The following is a 20428-nucleotide window of genomic DNA, read 5'->3' on the forward strand; positions in this document are numbered from 1 at the left end:
TATGGATTACAAATTACAGGGTTCCTATCTAGCTAGTAGGATTGTGGAGTGAGTATTCTCTGAATAGAGCCTGAAATTTTTCAGAAAATTCACTGAAGGCCGAGGAAACTGCACAAAGATAAAGCATTGCCTCATATACAGTGCAGTGACTTCAGATTTTAATGAGCAGTTAATATCAGTTGTGTCACTGGTCTAAATCTGAGGAGCAAGACTATAAGGCTAGAAAAGCAACTTGGAACTAAATAAATGACCACTGTCAGGTTAAGAAGTCAAGAACCTATTTTTTTCCTGAAGTCCTCGGATGTACTGAAAGAAAATCCCAAGGGAATGACCCCAGTGGTTATTACACATGATAGGGAAGGGAGGGTAAGTAATTGTTCAATATTAAACTGTACAGCAAAGAAAGAGAAGAACTAGGAACCGAACTCAGGCAGTCTGGCTCCTGAGTCAGAATTCCAATAAAAATAGAAAGAATAAAAGAAATGGAAAATCACCACTAGAATACCACAATAATAACTGCTACAGGTAAGGTCAGTTAAATACTAAAACAGTGGACAAAGCTTTTAAAGAGAAACAGGGCATTTACACAATCTCAAAATAAATCCCTCAATGTATTTATTAATTATTGTGGAAGTTTTAATATATACTCACAAATCATTTGATAGTTTACCTTCTCCTTCCCTTGAATGTTAAATTGCTTCTAACAGAAAGAGTGTAAAAGATGAAAAACAGAAATGTTACAATGGAGAAGCCTGGGAGATGCTACTTAAAGTATGTGTTCAAGATTAACGTGTTGATATGGGTGTCATGTGCCCTCGGATGTGATGCAATAAGGATACAATATTTCTTTGGTATGCTTCCTTTGAAGTCCATAACCTCAGTCTAATTGTGAGAAAACATCAAACAAACCCAAACTGATGAACCCTGTACAAAATACTTGACCAGTACTCTTCAAAAATGGCAAGGTAATGAAATACAAGAAAAGACTCAAAACCTGTCATGGATTAGAGTAGATTAGGGAGACATGGCAACTAAATGTAATGTATATGGATTATATCCTGGTAATGTGGTACATGGATTATATCCTGGAACAGACTGGTGGAAAAACTGGAAAAATATGAATAACGTCTATAATTAATAGTATTGTGTCAACATTAAATGCTTAATTTTGGTAAATGCATCATGGCTATGTAAACTGTTAACATTAGAGGAAGCTAGGTGATGCATATACAGGAACACTCTACACTATTTTTACAACTTTTCTGTAAATCTAAAATTATTTCATAATAAAAAGGGTTTTAAAATTTTGATACACATTTGTGAAAACAAATTTCAGTAAACTAGAAATAAAAAATTTCTTACTTTGGTAAAGAATATCTACAAGAGAATGTCCAGTAAACATCATCCTTAAAAGAGAGATATTCTCCTCTAGGATTAGGAAAAAGCAAGGATGTCCATTTCTAACACTTTTCTTTAAGTCTGTTCCAATGTTTCTAGCCAGTGCAATAAGGCAAGAAAAATATTTTTTTAAAAAGGAACAGAGATTAGAAAGACAAATTTAAACTTTTTTTTTTTAACAGACGACATGATGGTACATTTAGAAAATTTGCAACAATCTACAAACTAGGACTTCCCTGGTGGTTCAGTGTTAAGACTCTGAGCTTTCACTGCAGGGGGCATGGATTCTATCCCTGGTCAGGGCATTAAGATTCTGCATACTATATGGCAGAGCTAAGAAATAAGGGGGATAAAAAGCATCTACAAACTATCAGAACTGAAAAGTGAATTTAGCAAGATCCAACAGTGAGGACTAGAAGTATAAAGCTTCTACAGGAAACAATCAGCAAATGTCTTCAGGATCTTGATGGAGGGCAACAATGAAGGTGGAAGAAAATTCTGTGGACAGGGTACAAAAAAAGCACTAATCTTCTACCCTCCCACTCCCCAAAAAACACTGACAGACTGGACTTCAAAAAAACAGATCTGCTCATCCAAAGGCACTATTAAGGGAATAAGACAGGTAGAAAATATATGCAAACATGTACCTGATAAAGGTTTCCTATTCAAAACACATAAGGAGTTAAAAATCACTAACAAAAGATAACCTAATTAAAATAAGTGGGCAAAAGACTTACATAGATACTTCATAAAAGAAATCGGAATGGCCAAAAAAGATATAAAAGGATGTTCAACATTATTATTATTCTTGGAAATGCAACCAACTTACCCAAAGACCATCAATTCAGCTCCCTGGTACATATCCAAGGGATAAGAGTATATATATTCACCAATGGCAGTTTCAAGAACATCTATGGCAATTTTATTTATAATGGCTGAAATCTGAAAACAACTCCTATGCTTATCAACAAGAAAAAAGGTAAATAAATTGTAGTATATGCAATATTATAGAAGAGGAATCACCAAACTTTCTCTGCAAAGGGTCATATAAAATATAGGCTAAGCTTTGTGGGCGATATGGTCTCTGTTATAACTACCCAACTCTGCTCAATGGACATGGCTATGTTCAACAAAATATCATATATGAAAATATATTACGGGTTGGAGCTGGCTCATGCAACTTTTACATGCAAGCCATATACTTTATTCTTATGTCATCATTGTTTGTAAATTACAGCTCAATTTGAAGAAGAAAAAAAAATTAGACAAAGTTCAGAAAGCAGATCTGAAGAAATTACCTAGAATTCAACATGAACAAAAATGTATAATATATAAAAGCTATATAAAAAGAGATGGATGACAGAATGACAAAGTCTAATAGAAGTCTAATTGGAGTTCTTAAAGGAAAGAATGGGAAAAAATGGAGAAAAGCAATACTGAAAGACAAAAAAGGTAAAATTTTCAAGAAGTGATGAAAAACAAACCTTAGAGACAGGAACACAATCAATCCAGGATCAATGAAAGGTCCACACCGAGACACGTTCTGTCACAAAGCTGTAGAGAACAAAAGAGATCTTAAAATCAGGCAAAACAAACAAATTACCAACAAATAACAGTTATTTGAACTAACTGTAACACTGAAAGTAGAAGTCACTGGAATGTCACCTTCAAAGGGCTGAGAAAGATACTGCTGGCCGGGAAATGTATGTCTAACAAAACTATCATTCAAAAATGAATGCAAAATAAAGCCATTTTCAGATAAAGTTTGCCATCAACTGTCCCTTAATAAACAAGCTTCTAAAATATATATTTTAGGAAGAAGAGAAAGATCTGAGGTGCAAGAAGGAATGACAAATCATGAAAAAAAAAAGTGATGTCAAATTTATAGGAGAAAAAAAATCAAGATGGAACTAAACTCTGGAAGACAACAACATTTAAGCTGGGAGATTAAATGCTTATCAAGGCAACTTATGCTTCTTGAATTATTTGTAAAAGGAAAAAAATTTATAAACTTCAGATTAAGTTGGTACATTAAAATTTTGAATGACACCACTAAATAAATAAAATATGTTATTTTCATACTAGTGGAGAGGGAAGAAAATGGAATAGAAAAAAAATCCAAAAGGTAGCATAGAAGAGGGAAAAAAAAAAAGACAGGACAAAAAGAACCACAAAAGATAATGCTAACTTTCATCTTAAGTGCATCAGTTACTATATTAAATTCAACTGGACTGAGGATCCAGTTAAAGGACAGATTGTCAGAGTGGATTAGAAAAAACTATCAGGTTTTACCTATGAAAGAGATATTCTAAGCAAATGCTAACTAAGAGAGAGGTGTGACTAGGATATTATAAAACAAAATGGATCTTAAGGTAACAGGCATTTGGGTGAGGAGGCTTAGAACCCCACTACAGAATGACAAAAGATCCAATACACAGAGAAGAAAAAGCAGTACGCACTCTTTTTGTATGCACGTAACTTGTATGTATGTCCAACTTTTATAAAGCAAAGTTGACAGAATTACAAAAAGAAACCAAGAAAATTCATTATTTCATTGTGACATTTTTATTATACCTATCTCAGTAATTAAGCCAAAAATTAGCAAGATTAAAAAAGATTTAAACATTACAATTTTTATGCCTGATCTAAGACATATATACGTGTGTGTTCATTTACTTATATACCTACCTTGCCCCAAAAGTCTGTGAATATATATTCTTCTCAATCATTCAAGGAGCTGTTGAAAAGCTAACCCGTGAGGCCATAAAACAATTCTTAAATTTCAAAGAACTGGTAGCACAGAACCCTAATTTGCTGACTACACTGCAAGCTTTAAAAAAATCAATAACAAAAGGATAACTCATAAAACTTTCCACTTTTGAAAATTGAAAATACTTCTAAAAATCTCATAGGAAAAAGAAAAAAAATAATGAAAAACGTTTTTAATTCTTAGAACTGAAAAAATATACTACACATAAGACAAAAGTAAGGAAAAAATCTGTAGTCTTTGCAAGAAGAGACAAATAAATGACCAGAGAATCCAGAAATGAGCCCAAGTATTTCTGGAAATATGTATATGAGAGAGGCGGCACCGTAAACCATTGGTACTGCGCATGGAAAAAGCAAACAAATTAATCTTGACCTCATAACATAAATATGTTCATTTATGTATACATATACTTACCAGATAAATTAAAGAAATGTGAAAAATGCAAACTTTAAAACTTTTAGAAAAAATTTTCAACATGTATTTCCTTAATAACAAAGAACATCTTAAGACACAAAAGCACAAAGAAATTGCCTGCAGTTTATGCAACCAAAGGACCTGTATCTTGAACTGTTTTCCAACAGAAATTTCTGCAGTGATGGAAATGTTCTGTTATATAATACAGCATAATATAAAGTAATACAGCATAATAAAATATAAGAGCCACTAGTCACATGTAGTTACTGAGCACTTGAAATGTGGCCTAGAGTGACTGAGGAACTGAAAATTGTTGAAGTAAATATAACAAACAGCATGTTAGCATTTTAAACTCCTTGTAGAAGACGTTACATTTTCAAATGCTTTTCAGTATTCAACTTTTTTGTATAAAGAATTTGATTTTAGCTTTCATTACTATATAAATTATAACTTCAAGTTTGTAAAAATACATAAAAGTTGCTTTTTAGAAAGCACACTAAAATGTTCACAGTATTATCTGTGAATGATTTTTATTTTCTTCTAAATACTAACAAATTATTAAAGATATAAAACATATAAAGAATTTAATGAACACTGATGTATCCACAGTTTATGAAATAAAATATTATTAATATTGTTTAAATTCCCTAAGTACCTCTCCCTGGTCAGGACTTCTTTACAGGAAAGCTGGGAAGCTTCAGGTTTCTTCATTTTGTGAAGCCCATGTTTTAATATACTTTCAGGAAAATTTAACTTACAGACATTATATGTAGCATTTAACGAAGAGTTATAAAGCAAACACCAACGTAACTACTGCCGAGGTCAGGAGATATAGCATTTTCAGCGTCTCAAAACCTGCCCCCAGCCAAAACCTCATAGTGTGTTCCTTCACATTCACCCCTAAGAGATGACCACTAACTTGATTTTTATGCTGTTAATTGCTTTACAATTTTTCTATACAGTTTTTAATGTCTACATATGCACCCCCAAACCACACCTTTATTTCACCAGGTTCTGAATTTCACATAGATGATATCATACAGTCTTCTTCAGCAACTTTTTTTCTCTCAACGTTATTAAGACGCATTTGTGCTAAGACACAAAACTACTTCATTCACCACTGAACCGGGTGGGTTCCATTTTATGACTGGAGTATAATTTATATTCCCCCTTCAGATGAACAGGGAGGTTGCTTCCAGCTTCTGAGTTTTACAAACACCAACCTTCTTGTACACGTCTGCTTGTGTATATGTATGAAAATTTATCTAGGGCAGTGGCTTTCAAACTTTTTCGACCATGACTCATCCTAAGGAATGACGTTTTACATCATGACACACATCTGTGTGTGTATAAAACAGAGAGAAGAAAAAAAAAAAAGTTTCATGAAGCAAATACCCTATGACCTGAGACACATTCTGATTATTTTCTATTCTCTGTTAGTTCGCGTTTTATAAATTCCGATCACTCGCCACTTAATTGGTTTCATGACCCACTAAATGGGTTTCAATCTTGGAAAAACATCACGTCTACAGGCTAAATACCTAGGAGTGGAACTGCTGGGACGTGTAGCCCGGACATCGGATGTTGTCAACTTTTCTAGATCCTTAACTTTAAGTAAACGTTCTTATCTAATTTACCACTCTATAATTTCAGGGCTAAAACTGTGAAACATCAGCTCGTTTTATCTTTTCCTTTGGTCGTTAAACAGTATTAATCACTTACCATGTGCTAAGTAGCCACCGGGCTCCGAGCGAGACTGATGGGTTAACACACGGGAGGGGGTAGGGGGAGGACAGAAGGGACCAGGACCTCAGTGAGGCCCCAGAAAGCTCACAGGAGGGGCCTCCGATCCTGCCTGGGGAGGGAGGGGTTAGAGAAGGATTCCTGGAAGAAGGAGGACCTACGCTGAGTGTTTCTATTTTTAATTTTTATTGGTTTCCTAAAACATAAAAGTAACACATTTGTTGAAAAAGAAGAAGAAAAAAAAAAGGAATCAAAATTACAGGAGTATATGTATTAAGAAGTAAAAATCCCCGGCTCTGCCCTGAAAGTTTGATGCTGAGCGTAAATAACCAAAGTTACACCATCAGTTATCCTAATCTAGGAAATTTTCAAGAGCCCGCATTTTAGAATCGTCTTCGGTGCCTACCTGATAGGGTCCATAGGTCTAAAAGCATGAATCGAATCACATTTTCCATCATGGATGTAAACGCAAACATTTCATGTGTAGGCAGTCACAGTATTACTTTGAACAGACTTTCTGCCCCGCCGCCCCAACCCCACCCCACCCCAGCCTTTTAGCAAGGTTTCAAAAACCGAATCTATTTACCGCAGATCAACTACACGCGAGCGTTTCAAAAAGTGGCATGAAGAACCCCGGGGTGGGGGAAGAAGTCGTTGTCGGAGCCGAGCTGGCTTGCCCGGAGACAATTTGTCAGAGTTTCGCGCTGGGTCCCGCGGACCCGGACCCCCGCACGGACGCGGCGCGGCGGCACCGGCACACCCTCTGGCGCGCGGCACGGAGCCCGGCGCGGTGCCGGTTCTGCGGCCAGGTTGCCGCCCCGCCGCCCCAGGCCGGCCGCGGCCCCTCGGCTCCCCCTCTCAACTCGCCCCGAGCGCGGCTGCGAGCCTCCCCGCCACCTACCCTGCGGGGTCCGGAGCCCCCCGGAACTCAAGCGCGGCAGCTCGGGCGTGCCGCCTCCGCGGCCATGACTGCGACCTGGGGAAGCGCCCCGTGTGCCAAGGCCCCGCGGTCCGAGCGGCTGCAAGGAGAGCCGCCCCGTCCGCCCGTCCGTCTGTCCGCTCTCCAGGAGAGTGAGGCCAGAGTCCGCCCCACCCGGGCTTAAATCAAGGCTTGGGGCGGTACCGACAGGCTGAATGACAAATGGCAGATGCCGTGGGCTTTTGCCGCCCTCCGCGGCCGCGAGGATGGCTGCGCCGAGGAGGCCGCGCACAGGCGGAGCCCGGGAGCCGGAACGGCGCGGCCGCGAGGAGGGCGCTGGGGCCCCTGGCGGGGGCGTCACGTGGCAGGAGGAGGCCCCGCTGGGGAGCCAGGGGGTCGGCGGCCTGGGCGGAGGAAGAGGACCGGCGCCCAGACGCCTGGCCGATGGAGTCATCTGTGTGGGGCTAAGCCAAGGTCGCCCAGGTGCAGAGCTGGCGCAGGTAGACTCGAACCAGCCCGGAGCCCCACACCGTAGCGGGGATGGTTCACTCAAGTCACCACCAGGATGAACTGCCCGGAGCCAAATCAGAAACGAGAAACACGACAGATGCTAGGAGAATAGGCTGCCAGAGGCCAGACTTACCCCTTCTCCCCGTGCCGCGTGGAAATCATGGCAGCCTAACTGTGCCCACTCGTCTTGACTCAGGCAGTGTGCTAAGCACTTCACAGGTAAACACACGGAGGCCTCACGACCCCCCTCCCGGCAGAGAAATACGCCTCCTCCCGGTCTCACAGCTGGAGACTCTAAGGCACAGAAAAGATTAGAAGGAAATTATTTTACAGTTATGGAATCATACTGGGTGTACTTGAAGTCATTTAAAAATGGTCTTTGGATTGGAGAAACAAGCTAACCTCCAGCGGTTGCTTTCTTCCCTGCAAGATACACATTGCTAAAAGAGGCCTATAAGCATTAAGTAAAACGACTTAAGAGAGGCGGTTCACTACGTATTTCAGACTCTGGTAGCTCCGAAATATGTTAACAACATCGTCCACGTCTATCCATCTTCTCCGCAGTCTCCGGATTTCCATCGCTTGTGTTACTTTCAGCTTTAAGCACTCAGCACATTTACAAGTGCTCGACCATCTTCTTCTCCCAGATGTTTACTTTTAAGTCTATATTTAAATGAATTCCGTGTTCATCCTAACATATCCGTTCCTGAATTATTTTATTTCTTGAGGGACTGCTCTCTTTTTTCAAGCTGTTTTCTTAAGGAGCACTTATAGAGTACTTTAATGTTTTATCTGTTTATCTCTACACATTAAACAAACAAACAAACCAAAAATTCAGAGTAGGGTAAATATTTTGGATTCACACCTCTCTTCAAAACCTAGCAGAAAAAGAAGGCAATTGCTTCACTGATTTTTTTAATTAGGAAAGTATGATAACACATTCATAGGAGACTTGGAAAATACAGGAACAAAGTTACATATAGTTCCACAATATATTATAATCATTTTTAAGCAGATAAATTAAGATTTTTAGTTGGCGTTTTAATATCAAACTCTCAAAAATTAATAGAACGAAAAGATAGAAAAGTAGGAGGATACAGTAGACCTGAAAAGCACTATGAACCAATTCAACATAATTAAGATTTATATAATTTTCACACAGCAACAAGATATAAATTCTATTCCCATAGACTCTAAACCAGAAGACACTGGAACATATCCAGGAACAGAAAACAAGGTACAAAAATCTCATGGCTTAAAGATATTGAAATCATACAGAGTCTGTTCTCTTATCACTGTGGAATCATGTTAGAAATCAGTATCAAAAGATATTTGAAAATAATTCACATATTCTCAAGTGCAATGTGACATTTACCAAGAGACTTAACCATTGAAATCCTCAATGAAGTTAAAAGACTGAAAAAAACAGAGGGTGGTTGAAGAGAAGATACTTCACTGATTTTTGACATTATAGATTTCTGTGGAAAGAGCTGAATCCTGTGCGATTTTCCCTCGGAAGTGATTTGATTTTTCTGCTTGGATAAAGAAAAGAATTCATCATTAAAGCAGCTGTATATCCTTAATTGGGCTATATCTTAGTGTCAACTTTTCTGTATCAATTTCCCCCCAATATATAGTATGATCTTTCAACTTATGGATTTCATTCTTAGTGTAGTATCCCATTCATATTATATATCAGAATAAATTTATCTTTCATTAGTTGGCTTTTCTACTTCAGAGTCACCCATTAGTCTTATATTTGATTTTTATTTTCTATATCCATCTTTTGATTTGCATTCATTCTGATTCTCTAAACAATTCTGGTCTTTGGTTTTTCTAGCTTGTTGGATTTTAAAATCATGTTCTTTTGAAAAATTGATTTTCTTAGTTATGCAATTTCCTTTTTCATCACATTCTTGTCTTATCCTTGAGCTACTTCATGAAATCATACTCTTTTTCTCTGGTGAGTCAAACGTATATAAGGAATATAAATTTCTGTTCCTTGGTTGTGTTTTCTTCCAGTCTGCACACTATTTCCCTTGCTTCCCATTTAGAACATGTTTACATAATAGCCATGTCATATCTTTTATCTTGCTTATCCTTAAAAGTTAACAACAGACCTTGTGTTTGCACTAACAGAGTGAATTCCTGGTTCACTTTCCTCTTCACCTGAGATGTGTTTGTCTTCCCTATCCAGAGCTTCAGTTTTAGGGCTGAGCGTTATTTCTATCCATCATTTCTGGGACCTGAGGGTCTCAGGAAGACAGGGGACTGCGGAACTCAGATTGAAGGTGAATACAGAGCCTTCTGTGGGAAAGTCAGACATCACTTCTGAGGCTCCTTTAAGTCCTCACCAGCCCATTTTCAAGCCACTTAAGGGAATATTCCATGTCTATAAGCATCAATTCATTTGCCCAATTCAGCACAGTACTCCAGAGGGTGGCAAACTTTCTTGCTTTGGGCAAGATCCAACAGTGGTCTGTAAAGTTTCCCTGATGTTTTGTCACAAGGATGCCACTTTCCCAATTGGAGGATGTCTGTGAAGATTCTCAGACTTTGATCATCTTTTTCCTCAGTATGTCTTGCCGGGGAGTGGAAGGAGAGACACCACACATCTATCACAGAGTATTTGGTATCTTTGCTTTGCCATCACTCCTCACATTTTACATCATAAGTTTGTACTTCTTTCTTTGGTTGCTATAGGTGAGGGATTTTGTTTTGTTTTTTGCTTTCTTTTCTTTGTGTGGTCTAGGGTTTTTATTTATTTATTTTAGTGCTTCTTTGTCCCATCTTTATCCCCAAGTCAATTGATCAGCTTGTCTCTCTTGTTAGTAATGAAATATATGAAAAATCCTTTTTTCTCTTTTGGTTATTTCCACAAAGTTCTCTTTGAACATGAATATTGTGAGCTGGCAACTGTGATACCCTCCTTTTCTCTAGGTTTTCCCTGAATGACACATGCCTTGGCATTACAATGTGCCCCAAGAAAACTTCTAGAGCAAAGGCTGTCAACTCAAATCGATATGAAGTTTAAAACAAAAAAGAGCGAGACTATGTTAAAGTAAAAAGAACATTTTTTATATAAGGGACAGATGCTTATACAAAGCGTATACCAGCTCAGGCCAGCATTACCAAATGTATGCCATTTTCAACCATGATATATAGTATTTCAATATAAAATTCCTTAATTTTGGAAGCACTATGGAAGCTAACTAAATTTATCTCAAGGCCAAACTGAACCAGTGGGTCGCCAGTGTGGTCCCTTTTATAGAGAACTATTCAGGATAAATCTTACAATCACCATTTGTCTCTAAGTATTTTGAGATACAGTTTTATTCTGATTCTTCAATGACTTCCTAAAATGTCTTTAGCAAACATAAAGCTAAAAGATCTATGCTGACATATTTACAGTTCGAAACAGCGTGTCAATACCCAACACTTTCACAAATAGGTGTTACTGGGGTAACAGCTTTGATCATACTACAATTAATGTCATGAGAGCAGAGAGTCTATATAGATCATGACCACAGTAACAAAACAACAGGAAAAAATATTTTTCAATTGATGCAGAAAAGGTATTTGAAAAAATCCAAAACCCATTCTTGTGGGGCAAAAAAAAAGCTCAGAAAAAGAAGGAAAGTTCCTCAACCTGATAATAGATGTATTTGTTTCCTATGGGTGCTACAATAAACTATCACAAATTTGTGGCTAAAATGAGAAATGGATTCTCTCACAGTGCTGGAGGCCAGAAGTCCGAAATCATGGTGTCAGCGAGGCTTCACTCCCTCTAGTGGCTCTAGATGTGAATCCGTCCCTCGCCTCTTCCAGATTTTGGTAGCAGCTGGCATTCTCTGGCTTCCTTGGCTTCTGGCCACATCACTCCAGCCTGTGCATCTGTTTTCGCATTGCCTTCTCCTCTGTGAGTGTCCTGTGTTTTATCCCGTGTGTGTCTATCTTATAAGAATACTTATCAGTGGATGTAGGATGCACATGAATAAGCCAGGATGATCTCTCTTCATCTCAGGATCTTTAAATTATTACATCTGCAAAGACACCCTCCTATTTTTCCCCCAAATAAGGTAACATTCACAGCTTCCAGGATTAGGATATAGATATCTATTTTGAAAATTCATCTTTCAACCCTCTTATAATATGCAAAATCACAGTACCTTTGTTGTGGAAATTGACAAGCTGACTTTAAACTTTACATGGGAATGAACCTACAAGAGTGAAAATGAAAAAGCAGAATAAAGTTGGAAGACTTAACACTACCTGATTTTAAGGCCTACTACAAAGCTACAATAATTAAGTCTGGATGGCATAAGGATAAATGGAACCATACATTGAGTCCAGAAATAGACCTATACGTATATGGTCTATTGATTTTGGACAGAGATACAACATAATTCCTCTGTAAAAAGAGAAATGATATGGGAACTGGTTATCTGTATGGAGAAAAAAACTTACACTTAACATCATACAGAACTTAGAGTATTTGAAGAACTCTTACAATACAAAGATAAACAATGTAATAAAACTGGGCATACATGCAAGTCGCTTTAGTCATGGCCGACTCTTTGCAACCCTATGGGAGCTCCTCTGTTCATGGGATTCTCTAGGCAAGAATACTGGAGTGGGTTGCCATGCCCTCCTCCAGGGGATTTCCCAACCCAGGGATCGAAACTGTCTCTCTTATGTCCCCTGCATTGGCAGGTGGGTTTTTATCACTGGCTCCAGACTTAAAAACACACTTCACCAAAGAAGATATACAAATGGCCAATTAGCACATAAATGATACTTGACATCATTTCCTCCATGACTAGTGTAAATTAAAACCATTGTGAAATATCATACATACCAACTGGAATGGCTAAAGCTTAGAAGACTAACAATATCAAGTGCTGCCAATAAGCGAGAAAACTAGAATTCTCAGACATTGTTGGTGGGAATATAAAACGGTACAACCACTCTGGAAAACTGTTTGAGTTTCATTTAATGTTAAACATGCATTTACTACTTGACCCTGCAATCCTATTTCTAGGTATTTATCCAAGAGAATTAATAATATGTCTACACAGACTTATACACAAATATTTGTGTTAGCCCCAAACTGAAGACAACCCCAATGGCAGTAGGAAAATGAGCAAACAGATGATAACCTCATAAGTAAATCTAAAAAAAAAAATTATGCTGAGTAAAAGAAGCTACACATATAAAAGATATACATACTATATGATTCCATTTATATGAAATTTTAGGTAGAAAGTCTAACAGAGTAACAAAAAGCAGACCAATGGTTTCCCAGAGTGGATGGAGGAGGAACATGAAAGAACTTTGTAGGATAGGAATGTTCTATATCTTGATCAGTAAGATTATTACCTGAATATATATATATATATATATATATATTTATATATATATACATATCAATCATACCTCCCCAAATGATACACTTAAAATAGCTGGATTTTGTTATAGATGTACATTGAACTCAGCAAAGTTTAAAAGAAACGTTCCTATTCTTCCTTGAATGGAATGGGGAGAAAAGAAATTATAGGAGACTGTTTTTCTCTTCATCCATAGCAGTTTGAATTAGAAATCACCTTCTGCTTTTGCTGACTTTTTCATTAGTACTGCCTTGTACTTTTTCAATTCATTTTCTCACCTGGAGGATTTAGACGACAGAGATGAAACTCAAATCCTCTGACTCCTAATCCATTGTTCTTTCATTACACAGTTTGCATTATGTTTAACATTTAAATCATAACAACTTTATCTTCTAGTAAATTCAACTTAACAAATATTCAATAGGTGCTGCTAGATTTAATTTTCTCTAAATGAAATATAACCCTCAAATCCATATAAACATAGTTCTTCTGAGGCCCATGGCTTCTGGCCAGACAACCTCTCCCTGGCCATATGCTACTCCCTCTAAACCTTTAAGTCACTTCTCTTTTTTGAGAGACTGTAACTCTTGGCTCATGGGATTTCTTCCCCCTTCCCTACTCTTGTCGATATTTGCAGTGACTTCTCCAACCAGGTATCACTTCCTTAAACAGGCCTCCATGAGAACATCTTTTTATATTTCCCAGAGCCACACTGACTCATGTCCATTTCTTTCTTCAACTGACTGGTAATTGATGAGCACAGGATGCTCACAAGGCAATGTCTGATAAATGTCCATATTTTTTACATTATGTGGCAAAGATTTTGTGTTACATACATGCTGGACAGAGCAACAAATTAATCATGGTTCTTAGCTACATACCAAAGACCAAGACGGTACATGAGATAGAAGAATATGGCTAGTTGTGGCTCTCAAAGAACTTAGTAAGGATGCCCCACTGATTTAAGCAGCTATGTGATTTCTATTTCTATAGAAAAATGTACCGATATAATTCAAGTTATACAAAATGTGGATATGAATTTTAAAGTTATAAGTAGGAAAATTCAGTGAATTTTAAAATGAAATGAAAATACAACATCAAATGAAGATACAGCCCCAAACTTTCACCTTTTATTAATAAGCAACCGGAACTGGTCAGAAGTGATTTAAAGTAGAATCCATGGCATCAATTTTCATTCCTGTTTCTTGTGGCATGAAAAAAAAAAAAAAAAGAAAGCTGACAATGAATGACCAAAGGCTGGCCTTGGGAGCAAAGAAATAAAAGCAGTATACAAATACCAAATACTGATAGTTATTCTGTTTTTCTCTTTACTATAATTAAAATTGCATCACAGAATTCAACAGCAATAAGCAAGATGACACAAGAAATAGGGAAGGTGGTAGAGGCTTTTCATAATTGACGAGTACTAACCACTAATTTTAAAGTAAAAGAATATGGGGGTGATGGCTCTATCTATTTATCTTATCTCTTTTCCAGACCTCCTTGAAAACAAGGACATCAGAGGAGAGACATGAGCTGTCTTGGAGAGAGTTCAATGGATTTTGAAAGACCAAAAGCAAATGTAACAGCAATAACAGACTTAGGAATGGAGAAGGGCCCCCCCAGGGGCTGGACACACAGCAATGCCAGAGAATAAGTCAAGATATGAGGCTGTCAGGAAAGTGTTGGTTGAATGTTTTTACTTTGCATACAGAGCAACTGGGTGACCGGTCCCTCTGTAGTCAGAAAAACATGCCATCTCCACCCTAGAGGGAACCAGAAAGTTATTTATTATCTGGATAATAACCGGATAAACTGAACTGAGAAAGATGCAGACTCAGAGACCCATAAAGGAAGAGGATTAAAAGAGGAGAATTACTGAACATCAAAAGACTGAACTGGGGGCCCATATATTTATTTCACTTTAAATCTATCATATACTTTTCATTAAAACTTTTAAAAAACACTTAAAGATTACAACAATGAACTGCCTTGCATTAATTGCATAACTGCTTCATCATATTCTTTACTCTCCATCTTATTTAAAATTTTCCTTTTCAGAATTAGCAGTCTGATCCCTTGAACTCTTAGTCCTTGAACTTCACCAGTAATTACATGTGCTTCCCAGGTGGCTCAGTGGTAAAGAATCACCTGCCAATGCAGGAGATGCAAGTTTAGGCTCTGGGTGGGGAAGATCCCCTGAGGAAGGAAATGGCAACTCACTCCAATATTTTTGCCTGGGAAATCCCACAGATAGAGGAGACCGGCAGCCTTCAATTCATGGTGTCTCAAGAGAGTCGGACACGACTTTGCAACTAAACAACAGCATCATCAGAAGATATATTTTCCTTCTCCTCCCAGAATGTCCCCAAAGTGACTCCTAAGCTTCTGCTTTAACCCATAAACTCCTATACCTTTACCTAGTGAGTAAAAATTTAAAAACAGGATATTTCCATAGTCTACATAGTTTCCAAGCATCTCTCTCTCTACAAATTACTTCTTCATTTAAAGGGTAAAAACAGTAACTTTTCAGCAAAGGAACCTAACAGATACCAACTCAAGTTATCAAATTTAGTATCACCAATAATAGAACAAGCTGAGTGGGCCTCTTGATGAAACACACTGGATAAGAACACATCACTTACATAGTATTCTTGCTAAAAACACAAGACCCAAGTTTTGCAATGAGAAAAACAGACAAACCAAAATTGATGGATCTTCAAAAATAAACGACTAGACTGTATGCTTCAAAAAATCAATGTTATGAAAGACAGAGTAAGGCTTAAAAACTTTTCCAGATTAAATGAGATGAAAAACACTACACTGAATGCAACACTTGGATCTAAAAATTCTGGATTTTTTTAAGTTATAAAGATACTTGAAGAAACCTAGATATGGACTATTCATTGAATAACTGTACTGTGAATATGTTAAACTTCTTGAGTGTAATCATTGTTATGTGGTTATGAAGAATGTCATTGTTCCTAGAAGATAAATGCTGGAGTGTTTAAGATTAGGCAGTCATAAAGTCTAACTCTCAAACAGTTCAGCAACATAATTATTATATATGAAAGTGATAAAGCAAATGTGGAAAAATGTTAACAATTGGTGAATCCATGCCAAGGGTATAGGGGGAATTCACTTTTTTTTTTTTAACTTTGAAAAGCTTTAAAACCACAAAAAATTATTAAAAACACAAGGCCAGATTCAACCACCTGATTGTGATATGCCCATATTCTGTTGAGAAATACTGGGAAAACTCCCACAAATGAAGACATTCATGAAGATGGATATTGCCTGATCAGCTCAATCTCATTTGATGGGTAGCTTGTCTAACCTTTCATCCCCCTCTGCAAACTGTCTCAAAATCCCCACCACCACCGTTTTCCTACTTCCTGGAAATCTGAGATTATCAAGCACAAACTCTCCCCTTCCTTGCCTTCCTACTACCTATAAGCTTGTCAATATCACTTGTCTTTTAAAAAAAAAAGTCTTCAATTAGTCAGCACTCTGTATCTCCTCAAACTCCCATTTTTAACTCTCCATTTGCTCTATCTCCTCTCCAAACTTCTTAAAATTTAACCCAACTTACAAAAAAATTAAAACTCAGATCCCAGATCTCCTCTGGACACATTTTATAATCCCATTTCCCCTTCAAGCTTCTTGAGGATAGCTTCCACATGGGCTCTCTACCTTTTTAGCATCCTTCATGCCTCACTTTTGAATGCCCACCTGTCAGCAATCCTTGCCTCCTATCCTTTCCCTCCACTGACGCCCTTCTGTACTCCTAAGCCAATGGCAAGCCTGTTGTCTGGGATCTCTCTGCAGCCTCTGGTGCAGCTCCCCAGTCCTTCCTGCTTGGCATGACCCTTTCCATCAGTGTCAGTGGTATCCTTCTCTCCGGGCTTTTCTGCTAATGCTCTCACCATTATTTCTGAGTCTCTTCAGAAGGGAAGGGTGATTTTGCCAGATAATTTAAAATATCGTCTCTTCCACAGGTTCCTGAAATGTCTTTGGCCTTCTGATCTTCTCACTCAAAGTACAATACCTAGGTAACTTCATGGAAGCCAGCAGTAGCAGCAGCAAATGTACGCCAGGCACTGCACCAAACACCCTGTAGGTTATATTAGTTTCTTTGACACAGCAATTCAAGTAGGCACTGTTATTATTATGATACACATGAGGAAACAGTTTAGGGAGGCGAAGGAACTTGCCAAAAATCTCTCAGCTAATAAGTAATGAAGTTCAAAACTCTCTAATTCCAGAGTCTGTGCTATGCTACTCCCACAAAATCATTAAGATAAGACAACATGGGCATAGTGGCAGAGGCCAGGGACAGAAACTAAATGAGTAACAAGGCTTTCTGACTCTGAGGTTGAAGTTTATAATGCACTGAGCTAATATTGAAGTTGAACAGGGTTCTCCACATCCCACATTTAAAATAACACCACGTGATGGGGTAAGAGCCTCCACAAGTTCAATTTTGTTAGGAAATTTTAGCAACTATTACTATACTTTCTGTGTTACTGTTCTAAGGTTTAATTAATACCTGAAAGTATTCCATCTATAGATAACCTTCAAGATACTGTATGCTTCCTCTCTGTGAGTCTAATAACTTGCAGTTTCTCTGTTCTGCCTTTCAGGAGACATATTTGCAGGAAAAGAAAACCCAACTTTCAGAGAAATAGGGTCTGCTTTTTAATGATGGACTAGCTATGTGGAGGAAGGATAGAGAGAAATTCTAAACTGCCAAATTGTTTTCTCACCTGCCTACAAGTGTACGAAGTTTATAATACATGGTAAACATGGAGGCCATTTCTGTGAGCAGTACCTTTGAGACATGATCCAGTAGATTTTTGTCCTATTGTAATTTTAAAGTTACTGACAGATTTATTTCACTCTGGTATGCCACCATAACAGTTGAGTTTTAGGCAGTGGGAGTAATAAAATTCCACAATGAAATAAAAGACTCTCAATGTCTAGATCAGGCAGTTCTTTTCCTTTGTGAAAGCAATTAGAAAGGTAAGGAGATCTAACTGTATACTGGTAGCATTCCAGGAGGGTTTCAAAAGGTCAGGTGATCACGGAATCATAGAACTGAAAACTGAAAGATACCTACTCTCCCAAAGGTAACTTAATATTCTACGAATGAGGCCATCAAGGCCCAGAGAGGCTGACTAATGAGAAATGCAAAGGAAGGGGTGAAGGGAGCTGAAGAGGTGATCCAGCTCTCCTATTTTAATCAGAGCTGGGGCTTTGGACTAGAGATTCAGAATCACCCAGAGAACTTTGTAAAAATGCACAGTCCCAGGACAAGACACAGACTATGAGAAAACATATGCAAATCACATAGCTAATAAGTGACTTATACTCAGATATATAAAAAGAGTACTTAAAACTAAACAAGAACACCAGTAAATTAAAAAGATGGGCAAAAGATCTCCTTCACTGAAGGAGATACACAGAGGGCATCTAAGCCTATGAAACGGTGCTCAGCATCACTGGTCATTGTGGCTGCTAAGTTGCTTCAGTTGTGTCTACCTCTTTGCAACCTCACCAGGCTCCTCTGTCCATGGGATTCTCCAGGCAAGAATACCAGAGTGGGTTGCCATTTCCTTCTGCAGAGGATCTTTCCAATCCAGGGATCAAACCCGCATCTCCTGCATTGGCAGGCAGGTTCTTTACCACTAGCACCACCTAGGAAGCCCATTTGTCATTAGGGAAATGCAAATGAAGATAAGATGCGACTGCTCATTTATTGGAACAGCTAAAATCCAAAAACCTGACAACACCAAATTCTGACAAGGTTGCAGAGCAAGAATCCATCATTGCTAGTGGGAATGCAGAATGGCACGGCCACTTTAGAAGACAGTTTGACAGTTTATTACAAAACTAAGTATAGACATACCATAGCATCCAGCCACTGTCCTCTTTGGTATTTACCCAACTGATGGGAAAATTTATAGCTGCCAAAAAAAATGGAGATGAAAGTTTATAGCAACTTCATTCACAATCACCAAAAACTGGGAGCAAGGTATCCTTCAGCAGATGAATGGATAAAGTATGATGCATTCACAGTATGGAATATTATTCAACAGTCAAAAGGAATGAGCTACTAAGTCATGCAACAACATAGAAGACTCTTACCTCATATTGCTAAATAAAAGGATCCAGTTTCAAAAGACTACCTACTGTTATGATTGCACTCATATAATATTCTGAAAAAAAGGGAACACTGTAAAGATGAAAACCAGATTGAATTCACCAGTTTGGGGAGGGCAGAGTACTGACTCAGTAAAGCAGAGAAGGACAGTGAAGCTACTCTGGATAGTAATGTAGTCGTGGATACGTAACACTATGCATTTGATAAAACCCATAGAATTATGTGGCATTAAAAAGTAAGCCTTAATGTATGCAAACTTAAAAAATAATCAACCAGGAGGTCAAGCAGTCCCAGAATGGAATGCAGACTGTGAAAAGAATCTACTACTAATGTACGGCATAAATTCGCTGAAGGGGGTTGGAGAAAAAGGGTGAGGACCTAAGTGACTTTGAAGAGGACTAAAGACAAAAGGAACTGCACATAAACATTGAACTCCAGTTGGTAAAGTTGTTTCCCATGGGGTACAAACTAAAAGGACTTCCCTAGAGGCTCACTGGTAAAGAATTTGCCTGTCAAGCAAGAGACATGGGTTCGATCCCTGGATTGGGAAGATCCTCTGGAGAAGTAAATGGCAACCCACTCCAATACCGTTGCCTGGGAAATCCCACGGACAGAGGAGCCTAGCGGGCTAGAGTCCATGGAGTTGCCAAGAATCAGACATAAGTTAGCGACTGAACAACAACAAATTAAAAGTTCTGAGATCATACGCTGGAATGAAAAGCTGGTAAACAGATGGTGGGCTGTGGGAACCAAGTTTCTCCCAGTGTTGATGAGAAAGAGGGGAAGGAGAGAATAAGCCATGTCATACTGGATTAGAGTCAGAGATATCATTATAAGCTCATGTTTAGCTTCACAAAGATACAGATGGATATTGAAATAGTTAGAGATATGTTTAATACGCAGGTTCATATAGCCTATCTCTGAGAAGACCCAGATGCAGTGACACACCAAAGCCAAGAACACACCCAGCGCTTAGATCTCTCTTTCCTAGTGACATCCTCCGATAAAAGGAATTGGCCCACTTTGAGAAGCTGCTGATTCTAGGCCTGGGATAGGGAGTAAACAAGATAAACCCAGGGCATCTTGTACTGCCAGTAAGTAGGGAAGTGCTAAAAACAAAATGA

The 20428-nt window shown here is 38.2% G+C and overlaps 1 protein-coding gene across 16 annotated transcripts in view; it reads right to left on the bottom strand.

The window, feature by feature from the left end:
* PLAGL1 (PLAG1 like zinc finger 1) overlaps positions 1–20428 on the bottom strand; it is an 88175-nt gene that overhangs the window by 48372 nt on the left and 19375 nt on the right. For 7 of the 16 annotated variants that reach the window (XM_043456912.1, XM_043456918.1, XM_043456914.1 and 4 more), the window contains exons 1-2: positions 7227–7424; positions 2883–2952 (exon numbers count right to left, since the gene is read on the bottom strand). The gene's annotated coding sequence lies outside the window, so the exon portion shown is untranslated. Of the gene's footprint in view, positions 1–2882; positions 2953–7226; positions 7429–7887; positions 8049–20428 lie in introns of those variants that run through there. The other 9 variants (XM_043456915.1, XM_043456913.1, XM_043456925.1 and 6 more) reach the window with 5 other exon arrangements.

This window comes from Cervus canadensis, chromosome 33 (assembly GCF_019320065.1).
Source record: "Cervus canadensis isolate Bull #8, Minnesota chromosome 33, ASM1932006v1, whole genome shotgun sequence".
Taxonomy (NCBI): domain Eukaryota; kingdom Metazoa; phylum Chordata; class Mammalia; order Artiodactyla; family Cervidae; genus Cervus; species Cervus canadensis.